We start from the raw sequence: 16473 nt of genomic DNA, 5'->3' as shown, positions 1-16473 counted from the left end.
AGTACTTGAAAGACAAGTAATTGTTGTCAGGCAAATACATCCTTATCTTCACAGTGTGCGTGCAAGTTATGATGCTTCTGCTCTGGAGTGACCTTTATGCTCCTAACAACACTTTGCTTAAGCATTGTTGTTTGTGATAGGAGAAATGAGGTTGTCTTTATCTTGAAAATATTTTTTTCTGAAAGACACCTGGAGACTGTATACTCTTGTCTACTCTTGTCTGTACTCTTAGAAGTAAACAAATAGTAATTTGTTAGTCTTTAGAGATGTGGAACTCTTAAATTGGACAAATATTTCCCATGACATTTTTTTGTATCAAGTGCAATCTTGGAGCTTTCTCTGCTTAACAGAAAGCATCCGCACCTCAACTGTTGTATTCTGTGCTGCTCTTAGAGTTCCTGTTTCACAAGTCAGTAACAATGAAGAAAGGATAGTCAGAAAAGTCCCAAGACAGTTGTAACAACTTCCCTGTGGTTAGAAAGTTCAGAACATTTCTGTTGTTTTTTTTGCCATTTTCTGCATTTTCTTGTCTATGCTGTATTTCAACAAAACAAGGTTTTATGTCACTGTGAATGGGTTTTGTTTTTAAAAGATTGTCTGATTCTCCTAAAGTTTTAGCTTTCATGATTTTAGTTTTTTCCCCAAATTTCTCTTGTATACTTGAATATCTGCATGATATTTTTTATCAGTTCAGTACTTGATATAAAAAAATGTGAGAGTAAGATGTACATAGGGCTTTGATTTCCATTCTCCACTCTAGTGCAATAAAATTTTTGTTTCTTTATCTTTTTTGTTAGCTTTTTTTTTTTAATGTACTCTGTTTTACATTTGGTCTCAAGCAATTAGAATTAAGGCTGCATTTGCTTTTTTTTTTTTTTTTTAGTCCAAAATTCTGGAAAAAATATAATAGCTTGAAATATATTTCAAATTAAAAGTATGTAATACAGATTCTTGGTTTAGCCTTGTAAAAAGTATTCATACAAATTTACTATATTGATGATCTAATTACTTCAAGTTTACTGAGTTTAACTAAACAGTAAGTGATTTAGAGAGAGAAATCTCTGGTATGTCAACCTTTTCAGACATAATCCTACTTTCAACATTGTCTGACAGGTAGTCAGCCCATCAGGCCTGAGGATGTGCTCCAAAGCATCTCATCTCTTCACTCTTGACTAGTTATTTATCTTATGAAGCATAATTCACAACTGGCACATGGAAGGTTCTTATTCAGAATGAACTTGTTCCACAGCCATAGAAGAGAAATGAAATCCCTATTTTTGGAATCAGTTATAGTCTGTTTTGCATAGGGTTTGAATACCATGAAAGTATTCATGAAGGGAGGAAGGAAAAACAAACAAAATGATTGCCTTCATCTTCTTCAGCCCTGAAGTAATAAAGGTATGTAAAACCAGGGCTCAGAAGAAATCATGAATAGTTCTAGGATGCAGCAAAAGCTTTTAGAATGCTTTCCTAGGACTCATCCATATGATGGACTCATGGTCCATGGATACCACTAGGTGGTACCATTAAACCTCCCTTTTTTGAGAACATTAGTGTTGATTTGTAATACAAACGTTTTTTGGAAGAACTTAAGTAAAAGTTTGAGTTTCATTTGTGTCTATGACTTCTGAAATGAATTGGTACATCTTTGGCTGAAATTGTTTTCCCCTAGAATAGGCAATGCGATCTTTCCCATAGTGGTTATCAGATTATAAATTCTGGCAATAAAGAAAACTTTCAGGTGAATTCACTTCAAACTACTCTGAATGTGTCCCAGTTGCTTTCTAAAATCCACTTCCTTAGTATATAATCCATTCTCCAAACATAATTTAGGCTTTTCATAGAATTTTCTTGAACAAGCTTTGTTAATGAATGAAAAAACAAAAAATGTTTTTAATCTTTGTTTCATAGTTTCATTCTTTTATGAAGATAATAGTGAATCTTTGGAGAAACTAACAATTTCAAACTGTGACTGATAGCAAAATACTAAGTAAGGGGTAAGACATAGTTTTCTAATTTCTCACATTGTCTTGTACTTTAGATCTTAAATGTGCATGCTTTTTATACAGTAGTTAATCTTTTAGTACTGTCACGAGGCCAGTACTCTAACTGAAATAAAAAACTAACTCTAACTGAAATAAAAAAGCTTGTTACTGAGTACGGAGATCTGATGTTAAATGGTGGAATAACAGTTCAAAACAACTGCATCATGAAATTGTGGACTCTTAGAAACGAAAGCAGATAAAAAAAAATTTATGGTGCATTTTTTTCATTGATGGTTAATGATTTTAGTAAGATGGTAGCAGAAAGAGGGAATCTCTCTATTCGTAATGGCTCCCTATCCCCTATTTCTCCTTCTTTGTGTCTTTGACTTAGCAGAGGTGAGGCTTTTCATCTCAAGATCTACACAGTGCAGTTGCAGACAGCAGGGGGAAGAGTTGGTCAAATTACCATTGTAACAAACATCTATAAAACAAAACAAAAAAATTTACATTAGCAATGACAAATCAAAGCTGAAAGTTCGCCTTGCCTGTTGTCATTCATTGCCATTCATATTTAGAAAGCAGACTGCTGTGATAATTGATTTGATGGTCCAGCTTGAGTGGAAGCACTTCTGGGCATAGCAGGCCTCAGAGATGCCAAAAAAGAAGAAAAGGTGGGAATGAAATAATGCACTACTTTCTCCTCAGAGGCATGTGGCCCAGTTTTTGAGAACAGAAAAACATGCTTTAGAAGAAGGAGAAAAAAACAACTCAGTAATAAATACAAAAATGACCATATAGCCTCAGTCAGATAAAAATAGGCATTCAAGCAGAGACAATGAGTGTACATATTTTACTGGCAGGTGAATAATAGGAGAATGCTGTGGAAATAATCTGATTTTTAACGGACTCTATCTGTGGGAGTACCTTTTTGCTGTTTTTTTTTGTGTGTAAGAACAAAAGAGGTTCCCCCAAAAAGTAAATTAAGGGGGGGTGGGGAGGTGAAAAGCAACTTATTTTTTTGAAGGTTTTCAAAGAGGAATTGATGATTCAGAAGAAAGGAAAGAAGACAATTATTGAATTCAAAAGGCAATATTTATGTTTTTGGATTATCTGAGCTCCTATTGAGTTTGCTTACTTCAATCAATAGATGATAATGAAGCTTGTCTCTGTATTTCTGACTAGGGTGTAGTGTTCACTCATAGCCCCCTGCTGATTATGAATAACTTAAGACACTGAACTGCTAGTTGAGGAAAGAAGTAGATTTAGAAAAAAAAAAAAAAACAAAACTACTGGATTCAATGTTTGACCTCTTAATCGCAACTGTAGCTCAACTGTGTACCCTGCCATTGATTTAAAGAACCAAACAAAGCCAGATTAAAGATGTGAGCTATCAAAATAGGAAATTGTAACCAAAACAAGTTGTCTTTTGAGGAATGCTTATTTACTTGCAAAAATAAATGTGGTCTGTCAACTTTGCTGAACTCTTTGTATTCAGCCTTAATCTTTCATGTACAACAAAGAAGTAAATCAAATTTAACAGTGAAGATGTGTGCAAAAAAAAGTTTGAATTAGATAGTAGGGAGAGAGTAAGTATGCTGATCCAATCCATATATAAATATTACTTCTCATCCTCAGTCATTTTTTTCTTCTTTTCCTGGATATATTTCCCTTTACATCTTTCCCCCTGGTCTTTGGTCTTTCTTTCTGACAAAGAAGAAAAAGCTCTAGCTCAGGAAAGCTTATTGCTTTGTTTCTCTTCAACCTGTCTTGTGAACATCTGTAGTTGTTGATTGAAGGAGGAGGATGATGTTTTGTGAGGCAGTGTAAGGTTATATTCAGCAGGAACCAGGGGTATGTAGTTGGTATCACTGCACAAATGAGCCATGACTTGTAATTAGTCTGAAGCTTTGGCTATGCCATTTTTATATGATGCATTTTAATAAATGTTGTAATACCTGCTAGGAAACCACATAGTGGTAGAATCAAGTACGCATAGTCAGTTTTTGTTTATTCATAGTAGTGCAGCTCTTATTTTAAGAACATCTAGGTTTTGGCAGAGGTTAAAATTGGTTTAAAGACTTGATGAAGTGAATTCATAGTATAGAGATGATTAGTTACTGCATTCTTAACCATGTGAGATTGAATTTTTGTTGTAACATGTCCATGGAACATAGTATTTTGAATCTGTTCATAGGTTTGTATGTTTAAATCCTATAGCCAGTGTCTTTCTCTTAAAATTTGAAAGTCTTTAGGTATATACATGGAACAGTGTTGTTTCCAAGCCTTCATAAAGATGTGGATTTTATCACTAAATTTTTGTACACAAGTCACGCCCTGTTTTCAAACCCTTCAGTTCAAAGAAAAAAAGGAAAGCTTTTCTTTGTTTGTGAAGCTATTGAAAAGTTGTTTTTGGAGAACTAAATGCATGTTAACAGTAAGCAAGAGATTCTGTATAGAGAAATGATGCACACAATAACTTTTTATGGTATTCTGTTTCATTTTTAGGTAATATACATAATAAAACAGTAGCAAATCATCGCTTCCACTTATTTCTTGGAGGTAAATATGCAGCTTAGGTACAAGCAGTCTGTTACTGACAGTTGTAACATTTCTGCCTTGTTGTCTGCAGGAATTGTTCTTCTGTCAATCTTGGCAGAAGACTTCTCTTAGAGGTCTTAGTGAAAGCTGCATTGTTGTGTTGCCTGGTGGTGGGGTGTGGAAGGAGCTAGAAATTGTGTCACAAGGAAGGTGGGACAACTGAGAAATGAAGATCTCTGTTTTAGTTACAAGAAATTCATGCAGACAGCCAGGAGGTGATGGCAGGGAGCATACTGAGCTGCTTAGGACAGTACCTGGATTAAACTAAGTGGATCAGTTATACATCAGTGTTGAGTTAGCCAGGATCTGAAATCCAGATGAATTTTATGATACTCCAGAATGTGTGAATTCTCCTTTGTACACGTAGGAAAAATTTAGTTATTTCCTGAGTATACAGAATATCACTGGTTTATCAGAGCTGTAACTCAGAGCTGTTGTTGGAAATACAAATAGATCTTGATTAAAATATAATAATCTGATTTTTCTTAGAAGATATTTACTTCAAATTTCATGTGAACTGCTGTATTAATAGTGTTTTCCTGCCCAGTAATTTGTAGTAAATTGTAGTCGCCTTGATTCTAATTATTATCAGTTGGTAAGTATCATTCCTTCACTAATTGCATGTACCTACTAATCAGGCACATCTACTGATACCATCACCTGCACCTTGGGTTGGGACCACAGGAAATAGAGCCTGTGTTCAGCATCCTGGCTAAAAAACTGTGTCTGTAAGAGGAATATTGTAGCAACTATTGCATTATGTATATTTATATGCAGATATATGCTTATGCAGATCCTGTCCCATGGCCTGACCCATGCCCTGAGCACTGGGAAAAGTCAGAACGATTTTTTTCCACTGACACTTTTGTGGAGTTCCTCCCATTGTATTGCCTACTTTATTCATACAGCAGTGGTGGTTGTGAAGCATTGATAAAAGTACACTGATCCTATGAAACAATTTCCTTCTGACTCTTTTCCACTGAACATTAATACAGAAAGTGGGGGTAGAACTGCAATGGCAGTATTTTGTGATCTGATGCATATGCTCTTAGGATCAAACAGAAGTCTGCTCTGGAAGCAACCTCTTTGAAGGTCATCCAATCCATCCTTCAGCTGAAAGTGAGTCCTTACATTAGGGTTTGTATCACTTAAGTATCCAAATAATTGGCTGTATTGGGTAAAACCTTCTCTGATGGCCAGCTATCATAACATTTCAGAAGAAAGTGTTCTGTAACTGGTTAAATGTGCTTTCCATACTGTCACATCATTTTTAATAGTCACATGGAATTTCTAAACCATAAAAACAACCTGTCCAAAGCTCTTCTCAAAGCAGAGGAGAGATCAGCACAAAAGCACCTTATTTTAAAAGGAAGAAAGCTATTGGAAGGTGACAGCTGGAATCCCAGTGCTTAATCTGTGTAATTAAAACTTTTCTAAGGAGCAGGAGAAGCAGGTTAGAATTGAGGTAGTTTTAGGAGTTAATTAGCAGGGTCTTTTTGAATATTAAGAATGCCTTTGAAGGATAAAGTTTTGAAAAGTAGTTCAGGCCTTTCAAACAGCATAAATTAAGGCAGAAACTTTTTTATACATCCTCAAGATGCAAACAGAACTATCCTCCCTTACTGATCCATATGCTTCCATCAGAAATATAATCATATGTACTTCTCAGTGTGTGATTCTCATTTGCTGATTTACAGTACAGATGATCCTTGTCATGTTTGTCAGTGTCCCTTGCTCTAATTCTAGCAGTTCTCAGAAGGACTTGTGGAGAAATCCTTCATTTCACATTATGTGTAGGAGTACCTCAGGCAGTATTTGGATGTAGCAAATTTCCGAGTAAAATGTTCCAAGACCAAGAGTATTTTGTTTAAGAACATGCTATAGTCAACCTGTAGTGCAAATTACGTGTGAAAGATAAAAACTCTTCTACAATGAGGGTCAATACATTTTCATCATTTGAAAAATGATATCTATTTTATCTCTTGCTTCATCTTGATGCTGTGGGGTGGGAATATGCAGGACTTAAAAGTCACTTCTGCTGTGCAGAAAATGAGAGTTATACCTGCACACCATAATGTTACATATATATGTCCATGGAAGCACTTGTAAGTACATAAAAATTCTTATGCTGGCACAAATCTTTTACGCCACAATGAAATTTTACGTTCACCCTAAGTGGACATCAGACTGATTCTGCGTGCAAAAACATTTCAAGATGTCAAAATAATTTGAGTGAGAAAGGTATTACGTAGCTTTGGTTTATCAGTTTATAAACTTTGTTTCTCACTTGTAAATTTTGCTCTTATGATGATCTGTCATGCCTATCGGTTAGAATGCTTCATCCTCATTTACCTGATTCTCATGCATTGACAGAAAAGGATAAATTAATTATTTTATAATCTGAAAATGTTGCAATTTATTTTTATCTGAATAATGTTTTCAACCATGAGAGTGGGAAGCTTCTTTGCTGAGGATGAAAATATTTGCATCTTAATATAATTTTAAAACGGCAGACTTCAGTTTGGAAGTTTCAAACTTCAGTTTGGAAGTGGTTTCCATAGAGGCAATTGCAATTAGTAGTGGTTTCATGGTATGTATCATTTTATTCCTATCTAATACATATTACATAAAGGGCAGAAATTTGTTTTTAAGGTAATGTTGATTTTAGAAGTATAACCTGAAAATGAGTAAGCTGAAATACATTAGTTAACGCTTTCATGCAAAATCTTATGTGGTCTGAAGTCTTCCAATTCCTCACAGAGTCTTCTTAAAGAAATGTTATGAACAAAAAAATGAATATTAAGTATGAACAACAGTGAGTGTTTGGGGCTTTCAGGGGAAAAGAGGTGGAAATGAGTGTGAGAGACAATTTTGGTGTTTTTGCTGTTATGTCAAACAGCGGCTGCTTCCAGCTTTAAGCAGGGATGTAGTAGTACAGTCAAGGTGACTTAACATTACAAAACCCACGGGCATATTGAATTTTCCATCTCTTCAGTAGATGATGTACAAATGAAAATAGACAGCAATGTGGTATTTATGGTTTATAAAACTAAGTATTTAAAGACATCCTAATAAACTTATCTTGAAAGCACTGCTGTACAGTAGGCGTGGTATCATGACAGTGTCTCTGCAAATGTTTCAGATCCTGTGTGTTACTGTTGTGATACCTCAAATATTATACTGACATTCGCAGTCTTTGCACTGTGCTTTATTCACCAATATTTGTGATACGTGACATTCTTGCTAAGTACTGTCAGGTACAATATATCATGAAACAATTCTTTAGAGTATACACAGAGACTCCAATCTTTATGCAGGGACACATGTCCTTGAGAAGATGATATCCTGAGTTAAAAATTTTCTGTGCCCTACAGAATTGAAATTATTGGGAAACTCCATATGATAGGCTAAAGTAAAACATGTTATCAAAACAGAACATTTAACTTCAGGTGCAATGCTGGCAATTGAAAATTAGTTGTATGCTTCAGAATAGCAAATTTCTTACATGGCCTGTATTTGACAGTTCTTCCCACTCAGCTAACGTAAATCTACTTAAATTATTCTAAAGATCTTCAGACAAAACAAACATTCCCAAGGCTTTAATTGTATCAACTGTGTACCTACTGATAACCTTCCTATCTATGAAGCTGTGGAGAGACGGGATGCAGGCTTTGGGGACTGATGGAGAAATTTTTAGGTTAATTCACATTTCTGGTTTTCAGGAACATGGACAAAGAGTTCATTTATCTTCTGTGCCCTTTGTGAAAGGGGACTGAAGTCATGGATTCTTTTGCAGCAAAATAGCTGGAGGTGGATTGGACCCAATCACTGCAAAAGAATTTTCATGATCTTTCTGAATCAGATATTATATTTTGGTTAAATATATGCCTTTCTTTAACCTAGTGAAGAAAAAGAGATGGAAAAAACAGAATACAGGTGAAGCTTTGGCTCAGCTGCATTCTTAAGCAATGCAGTTAGGAAGTGTATTAATTTCTACTTAAGAAGACTTCTGGACTAATTGCATAGTCATAATTGGATAAAATCATTTTGCATTTGTGACCAATTAAGGGGAAGATGCACAATATAAGAATAGCTTTTTCCAAGTTCCGTACGTTTGGCCATGTAATTCCGTTTTTGTAATAAATAGCTAGAATGTGCTGGTAGGTATAATGCTGAGGCAACAAGACTGGATTGCATGTTGGTATACATTTAATATTTCTAATGTAATGCAAGTTCTGCATTATATGTTATTTATTCTGTTAACATGTTGCAGAGAAAATTACTACTTTTTATTAGATCATCTTTTTGAACTGTTCTGTAATTAACCACAAAAGTAATGAATTCTAAATTGTTTTCAATTACTTATGACTAAAATTATCTTAAAATGAAAAAAAAAAAAATTGGCTTTATTCCATGGAAAGTTTCACTCCTTTACCAGTGTTGTTGTAGTAGAGGTCTAGGGTAACCTGCTTTTAAATTAAATGTCAAATATAATTTGCCATTAGAAATAAAGTGTATGCATACAGTCTGAAGGAGAAAAAAAGACACTTCAGCATCATTTAATAGTGATTTATATGTAACATCAACTTTTAAAAATCAATTAGATGATGTCTGGCAGAACAAAAATATTAGAGGTGTGAAGGTGTGCTTGTGTGTACGTAGGTACAGACACCCCTACTTTTGCATGTGTTTTCTTACATATGCAGTGCTGTCAATAGAGTAGACTGCAGGTTAGTCACAGACATTCTAGAAATAATAGATTTCATAATTTAATGTTTTTCATAAGATATTAATGACTTTTGAAATGTGAAATTCCTGCTTTGTTGGTTCTGGACATCTCAGGATGATGTGTGTATGAGCGGAGAGGTGATTGATGGAGAAGAGCAAAAAGCTGTAAAGTGTTTCTGCCAACAAAGAAAACTCTGAGGCAGAAGAAATTGATGCACAGGCTATAAATTTGTCTCTCCATTTTTCCACTGCTTTTAGTTTTAATGTTACTTCCCTGCAGTCATGATCTGAAAGCTTAAAAAATTACCTAAAAGTCATAGCGTATCAGTTTTAGTAAGTTGAAGTCAGTTTCTCTATAGAATTTTGCAAAGCACGTTATTTAAACAATGTGGCTCAGTGAGTTGACAGCTTGATCTTAAAATTGATGCTGTCCTTAAGTAAGCACTGTTATTGCTGCAAAATCACGGAGTTAAAATTCTTGCATATATTTTGTTACTATGGGCACTTTTCAAGGTATGCTGTTCCTCTGTTTCATCTAAGCAGAGTGTAAAAATGTCCACAGGAAATAAAGGTCCCCTTTTCACTTTACACATTAACTGTGCTTAGCAAACATTCCTTCGCTCTTAATTTTCTAAAAAAATGGTTACTGCTGCAAAGAAAATGCATAAATAAGCATTCTGCATTATATTTTTCTTTATTTATAAAATCATTTTATTTTGTTTGAATTATCATCTAAGTTTACTTAGTAATTCCTAAGGGCTATTAAATGATCATTAAATCTTGATTTTCTGTCAGGAGGAATTAATAATCTTGACTTCAGAGTGAATTTAGAAGCAGTAGGGGATTGGAGTCAAATATTTGAATACCATTTCAGTGTTGAATTGGTTATTCATGTTTCAACTCAGTCTGACTGGTAGATAAAAAAATAAATTCAGTTCATAAATCCTTCTTTGCATTTTAATATTTGTTTTTGTATTTTTTTCCTCTCAGCTGGGTTAAAATGTACATGGTTTGGGATCGCTGCTTGGATGTTCTCCTTATGAACACCTTCTCAGTCAATTTCTAATAAAGATCACAGTAGCTGTATGCACAGATTGCATGTAAAGCTATCTTCAGAAATTGAACTTCGTAAGAGTGAGTTTCTGGATGAATTGATCAATTTTATTTTAAAGGAAAGGTGAAGCAAAAGCAAATGCTTAATAGCCTGATATTGCCTTCCAATAAAATGTCATTTAATTGGGAACATATTAGAAACATGTTCTAGACATAATCATCAAATTAAGAAAGGACAGCTAACTTGTCTCCATTTTCCCCTTCTTTTTGCCTTCTGTTGTTGTCCTTGCATAGCTTCCTCTCTGTGCTTTTAGCAGAGGTGATGGGAAAAAGTTTTGAGAGCTTTTTATTTATTTACTTATACATAATACGGAAGGCTTTTTTCCCCCCCCATCACAGTGCTGACTGAAGTCCCCTTGGCTGTGTCTGTAGCATGGGCAGATGTTTAATGGTGTATTTGAGATTCTTGATCCACGTGTGCACACTGCATCTACATCATGGTGCTCCTCCAGGCAGTTTTGCAAAGAAACCCATATGCACAGACCAGAAGTGACCTGACTTATTCTCTGCTGGGTACACCAAATAGAAGGATCAGAGCATATCTGTGAATTTTGTTTACTTTCTCTTTAGCCTATGGGCACATAAGAACTATTTTAGAAACTAAGATAAATAATAGATGTTAATTTATTTTCATTATATATAATTACTTATGAAGAAGTCTCACTGAAAAATTCTGGCTTAAGCTTTGAATAAATTAGAAATGATAAATTGGCAAAGAGGGGGAAAAATAAAAAAAATAATTAAAAAAAAAAACCACAAGAATGAGAACTTTTGCATTTGAAAAATAGCACTGAAATCATAGCCTTGATATTTAGAGCTACTGAGAGTATGGATATAAATGCTAATGGTGAGCCCCAAATAACTAGTGTAATATTTATTATTTCTGAATCCTTTATATGTGCTTGCTAAGAAGTAAGAATTGATGACATATTTAGAAGGGACTTCTAGAAATCATATAAGACAACCTCCAGCTTATGAAGCGTAAATGTCACCTACTAGATGAAGCCAGCTGTGCTGTCAAGCCAGGTCCTCAAATCTTGTATGACTGCCTGATTACTTCATTCTACTGTTGCACTACATTTGTAATGAAGATTTTTTTTTCCCCTACACTTAAGCTGCAGTTGTTGACTATTACCCCTTATTATACCCTCTACATGACCAAGAAGAATTTAACTGTGTTTTTGCCTCACAAAAGTAAGACCTCACTTTGCAGTCACAGGTTGCAGTTAGATCCCCCCCTTTAGCTAAACAAGCTCTACTCCCTGAGCCTTTTTGTAGTTTGTGTGAATGGCTGTCTCATAGGTCATCTGACAGAAAAGGCAAGAGAAGGCATCCTGACAAAATGAATGCAGAGTTTCATAAGGGAGAAATACTGCCAACTGCATGATGTGAATCCAAGTGTGATTTTTTTACAGAAAGTAAATTTTACAAAGGCAGGAGGCATGGAGATACAGGAATCAATTGTTACAGTGTCTTATTTGGATATGGCCAATATCAGTATTATTGATTTAAATATACATTTTGTAGGATACAAATTAGTAGTTAGTTATCTCACTTGTCAGTTATAGGGAGTGAGTTGTTTGCTTTTAATTGCATAGAGTCAGACTTGATGATAAAGCTATTTTTCAGAAAGAAGGAAGGAAAGAGCTTGGCTGCTGGCTAAACTACCAGGATTAGACCCAGAAAATCAGAGGTTAAGTGGTTTGCTTAACTGCTGACTGTTTGACCTTGAATTTTTAAAGATACTGAGATTTTCAGTGCCACTTAGATGTGTAGGTAATAATTCTACTAGACATTAATCAGCTCTGGGGGTTGAGGGAGTTGAAATGCCTTTATACTGTTGCCCTTAATTGTATCCTACAGTGGAAATAGTATTATTACTTCCTACCAGTGTTTTTGTTCCTGTAAATTTTTTGTTGTCATGACTGCATACATAATACCACATACTGGAGTCATGATGTAAAGACCATGCTCGTTTCTACTTTATTAATTTAGAGAGGAATTGAGCTTTTGGAGAGCGTCTTCATAAGAAGAATCTGTAGCCCTGCATATCACACTTTTTTCTTTATCTCTTCTTTACTTTTAAGTTTATCTCTGTTACTTGGTATGTCTTTGGACTAAGCTTCTAAATAAAGTGTACTTAAGCGGACTTTATATCGTATCAATCCTTTTTCCAGTTGAATAAAGATAGTGTATTTCTGGTGTAGCTTTGCTCACGTAGGGATGTTAAGCCACAGTACCACATGGGTGCTGTTACAGGATGTCCATTAAACTTGCAAGTCAAGTTGTTATGCTTAAATGCAGTCATTTTTTTATTTACTGTTGTTTTTCTTGTTATTTTCTCTTGAAATACTATGTAGGAAAGTTTGAAAATTCATTTTTTGATTCATCATATGCAGCTGACAGCATAGTTTAAAGGACAAATGAAATTTGAAGTTTTTAAGATGACATCACTGTCATTAATACTTAGAATATGCAAGAAAAGTGATTATCAATAGGAATTATCAGCATCCAGAAAAGATACGTCTCAGTTCTGTCTTTTAGAAAGTGCTATCTAAAAAAAGTCTAGTTCAAAAGAATTAAAAAAAAAAAAAAAAAAAAAAAAAAAGTAACATGTCCTTTGACTAAAAGTTCAGTTCAATGAAGCAGGCTTTGCACTGTGTGCTCTGCAATCTCCAGCACTCTGCTGCTTGGATGATGGTTCATGATTTTCATTGCTTTGGCTTTAAAAGCAAGGAGAATTCCTCGGCTTTCCAGTTATCAGGAAAATCAATGAAGGAAAAAGTGAGTGATAGTTAGAAGACAGTACATCATGAATCTCAAGTTCATGTGAACACACTGACTTTCTTATTTGTAAAGATGAAACTAGTTCAAGTGTTTAAAAAAAAAAAAAAAAAAAAAAATTCCCTCATGAAATTGAAGGCGCTCGTAGTTAAAACTGTTTACAGACAACAGAATGTAATTCTAGGGGACATTGCCAGCTTTGGGCAAAAAGTATCTGATAGATTAGTCTTATTTTTGTGGCATCAAGGATGTATTTTCCTAATCATTTTATCTGGCAGCCAAGTTCCTACTCTCTTCTACCCCAAGCAGAGGCTCCTGGCTTTCTTTTCTTTCACCTGAATTCATTTCCTTGTTTGTGTGGTAAAACTTGATCTGGAGTTGTACTGTAGAGTTCCAAAAGGACTGGGGGGGAAGGGGTACACCTGAAAAGCAAAGTTTTTGTTTGTAACAGGAAATAATTATTTTCAAGGCTAGAAGACATCTTGCAGCACACAGGATACCAAAATCTCTTCCATGAAAAGGAGGATTATCAGGCAATTTTTGTCTTTATTAACAAATCAAGTTCTTTGCATTCAGGATATGCTTAAGGCCAAGATTTGTCCCTGAATGACTTGCTTGTTTTTCTGTACTGTTCAGCAGTAACCTGTTCTGACCCTCTTCTGCTACTCTGCACACAGTCAAGCTAACCTTGCCCTATCAATCTTTTCTGCATTTTCAGTCTGGGTAAACTTGAATAGCAGAATTTTTTTTCTCCGAAATCTCCTTTTGCATCTTTGTGTAAGATGTCATTCCTACTTCCCATCCAGTCAATGTGAATATGGAAATAATATTTCAAGTTTTATATTCACATAAGGTTCATTATCTGAATAAGTGGAATATTTCTTAAGTCTAGCTGTGTTATGGTGGATTAAAAAGCCTGAGTGTGACTGCCTTCCTTTTCAATGATACCAGAGTGGCGTAGTTTCCTGTGGACCTATTGGTGCATCCCAATCAAAATTTTTGTAAGAATGGCTGCATTGACACATTCTGAAAATGCAGAAAAGATTAAAGAAAAGTAAAAATGAATATAATTTATCTGCAAAATGAAAACAAAACCAAGTAGAGTGAATTTAATATGAAGATTTTGTTGATGGAAGACTCCAGAAAAATTCGAAAAGTATATGTAATAATTATGTTTTATGTTCTGTAATGAAAAGGGCTAAGAATGGAGGTAAACAATAGGCAAAATGAGGCTTACCTTGTCATTCCTACTAATAAAGTAAGGAAATGCATATAAGATACTTTTTTCCTTTTCTTCTCATCACAGCTGAAACTAAGAAAGTAGTCATGGAGAATCATTTTCTCCCATAATGTAATCAGGAGGGAGAACATATTTTACCAGCTCTTCATTGCATATTGTGCTTCAAATTTGTGATGATGGGAGCATAAATAAATGACTAGAGCATCTTGTGGCTGTTCACTAGCTAAACAAAAAGGTGAAATACATGGTTGTCTGCTAATTAGAATTTAATTTTTCTGATTTGTGTGAGTGAAAAAGTGCAGTTATTTGCTGTTCTTGAGTCTGCTTGGTAGTTCTTAGTTCCCCTGTTCATACTTTTGTATGCAACTCTTTTTCAGTTATCAGTGCAGAATTGCAATGTTGTATCAAAGTGTTATGTAAAAGAGAATTTGATCATACTTTAAGTTTAGTACGTCAGGGAAGAATAGCTAGTAAGAAAATGTATTAAGGAAATTAATAACTGACAAAGAGGTTAGAGAACACAAGAGGATTGTCAGCAATTGATAGAAAGTAATTTAACTTTCAGAAACAATGCAGTAACCAAATGAGACTTAAAAGCGTAGAGCAACAGTTTTCATTGCTAAGTGAAGCTGGTAAAGTGTATTTTTCAAACAAAAATACCCACAGTCCCTCAGTTAGCAAGACGGGACAGTAAAGCTGCATTGAAGCCAGTCTGCATGGCACAAGTCAGCAGATGAGTGAGTGTGGGTGAGCAGTCCATGTGAGGTGTCTTGAGCTTAACGTTGAATTATTTTTCCATTTTTATGAAAGCTTTGGATAGTCCACTAAATTTTGCTGTAGAATGTTTTGAATAAGCTTATGCCTTACAATGAACCATGGTTTTGAAGCTCCTTTTCTGCTGGTCACAGGGTAAATTAGTATCTACTGATTTGATGCAGGTTTTCTATGTTGTATGCATGTGTTACAGAAAAGATCTTGTAATCTCTCATTTCATCTAGATAAAATTCTCAAGAAGTAGGGTGGTTGTGCTATTCCATATGCAGGGAACTGTTATAAGTTTGAAGTTTCACAAAAGAGACTTACAAATGCAAAATGTTGATAAGGAACTACAGAGCAAGTGTTTATTAGAAGGAGCAGCTGAGACAAAAGGAGTCTTGTAAACAGAGTGGAAACGGTGTGTACAGTTAAAAGGCATTTAATATTTATTCAGTATCGTAAGGCAACCTTTCAGGTACTTTGATGTGATGATCTTTCATGCTTCAGGAGAGAATGAGAGAATCGGAAAAGGGCAAAAGGTGGTAACTGAAGTGATCTAGGATATTACTATATTAATTGAGGTTAGGTAGGTAGATAACCGACAGATAAAGAAAAAGAAGACAAGTGGAATGTTTATATAAGGCTTATATAATGGCTTTTGTTCCTGAAACTCTTTGGATGTGTGCTACTCAGGAGAAGGTCATGGCTGGATTGAGGAAGGAAAGAATAATTTTCTCATGTAGTCAGCATGTTACTAGCATTTTATTATAGTAGCATTCATTTACGTAGAAGTGTTTTTATTCATATTATGAATGTCAGCATTAGCATTTAGATATAGGTATTTCTTAATCAATAATTAAAAATACATGGAAATATTCTCATTTAAGTCGTACATCTCTCACCTAACTTTGAGTTTTAGTGTAAGTTAATTTCAACTGAAAGTGCTTAGAAGGCAGCATACAATCATTTAACAGAATATTAAAAAAAAGTGTAGGGAATATTAAGATTTTATCACTGCATGACAAAAATGATGTTAACCTTGGCGTTGCTTTCTCCAGAGCTCCTTTTCTTAGTGGTAATTAATTTTATGAAAGTTCATACTTTCTGAAGTCTGCAGCTCTGGTTGGTGTTGAGATATTGAAAGATGCCAATTAATTTTCCATTTCTTCTTTTGTCCAGAGAGTGCAACACTTGTGGGTTTTAATAAAGTATTGTCTGTTAATTGGTGGCCTGGAGAGTATCTTCAGTAGAAATAGCAGGATGAGGAAG

At 34.8% G+C, this 16473-nt stretch overlaps 1 protein-coding gene across 6 annotated transcripts in view; it reads left to right on the top strand.

Moving 5' to 3' along the window:
* The window catches only part of DIAPH2 (diaphanous related formin 2), a 148413-nt gene that overhangs the window by 118915 nt on the left and 13025 nt on the right, over positions 1-16473 (top strand). The window lies entirely within an intron of this gene.

This window comes from Centrocercus urophasianus, unplaced genomic scaffold (genome assembly GCF_019232065.1).
Source record: "Centrocercus urophasianus isolate 14NV4802_14NV808 unplaced genomic scaffold, USGS_Curo_1.0 seq_24, whole genome shotgun sequence".
In the NCBI taxonomy this organism is placed as follows: Eukaryota; Metazoa; Chordata; class Aves; order Galliformes; family Phasianidae; genus Centrocercus; species Centrocercus urophasianus.
The sequence above is the reverse complement of the archived record's forward strand: the minus strand, read 5'-3'. Positions and strand labels throughout refer to the sequence as shown.